We start from the raw sequence: 1498 nt of genomic DNA, 5'->3' as shown, positions 1-1498 counted from the left end.
TAATTTGGTCACTTAATTATCTATTCATGATGTTCTGTAATGATTTTTGACACACTTAATTATATATAATGCACGCAGATGAACCGGCAATGGATGTACGGTGACAGACACACCTCCGAGTACATTAAGGGCGTGCATGATTTTCTCGAAGTGGCTGAGGCAAACAAGCAGAATGGTTTTATGTGTTGTCCATGCCCTATATGTGGGAATACGAAGTCTTACTCTGACCGGAAAATCCTTCACACCCACCTGCTTTACAAGGGTTTCATGCCACACTATAATGTTTGGACGAGGCACGGAGAAATAGGGGTTATGATGGAAGACGACGAGGAAGAAGAGTACGATGACAACTATGTGCCCCCTGAATACGGTGATGCTACTGAACATCAAGATGCACCAGACGATGTGCACGATGGTGCTGCAACGGGCGAAGCTGCTGAAGATCAAGAGGAACCAGACGATGTGACCGATGATGATGATCTCCGCCGGGTCATTGTCGATGCAAGGACACAATGCGAAAGTCAAAAGGAGAAGCTGAAGTTCGATCGCATGTTAGAGGATCACAAAAAGGGGTTGTACCCCAATTGCGAAGATGGCAACACAAAGCTCGGTACCGTACTCGAATTGCTGCAGTGGAAGGCAGAGAATGCTGTGCCTGATAAAGGATTTGAGAAGCTACTAAAAATAATGAAAAAGAAGCTTCCAAAGGATAACGAATTGCCCAACAGTACATACGCAGCAAACAAGGTCGTATGCCCTCTAGGATTGGAGGTTGAGAAGATACATGCATGCCCTAATGACTGCATCCTCTACCGCGGTGCCTACAAGGATCTGAACGCATGCCCGGTATGTTGTTGTAAGTAGAAACCAAAATAAAATAAATAAAGCAACAAAGAAAACAAAAAAAGAGTTTTCAGATTTGAAAACTAATGGCACTAACAGAAAGTTTATAATTTTTCTAAAACTAAAAGCAAAAAGAATTAAAAAATAAAGCAAAAGACCAAAAGAAAAATAAACCAAAACCAAAATAAACTAAATAAAGCAACAAATAAAACAAAAAAACAAAAAAAATGCCACCTACTGGGCTCCCACGGCCTGAATACGACTAGAAACCCTATGGGCCAGGATTCAGGCCCGTGGAAGGCCCAGTAGGCCCATAGGCACAGATGGCAGAGTTAGGCCCGAAAGCCTGCTTTAGAGAGGAGCTCGAGAGGGGAGCCGCACCGCACCTTATAAACTGGTGCGGCTCCCTCTCAACTAGCGAGGTGGGACTAAACATTTGGCGCGGGGCAACACAAGGCCTTTGGTCCCGGTTGGTGGCACCAACCGGGACTAAAGGGGGCCTTTGGTCCCGGTTGGTGGCACCAACCGGGACTAATGCCCCCCTTTAGTCCCGGTTGGTGCCACCAACCAGGACCAAAGGCCGCCGCTTCCCGCCCTTTGGGCTGCTGAAAATTGGCCTTTGGTCCCGGTTGGTGGCACCAACCAGGACTAAAGG

Source organism: Triticum dicoccoides, chromosome 3B (genome assembly GCF_002162155.2).
Source record: "Triticum dicoccoides isolate Atlit2015 ecotype Zavitan chromosome 3B, WEW_v2.0, whole genome shotgun sequence".
NCBI lineage: Eukaryota > Viridiplantae > Streptophyta > Magnoliopsida > Poales > Poaceae > Triticum > Triticum dicoccoides.
This window is presented reverse-complemented; position numbering follows the sequence as displayed.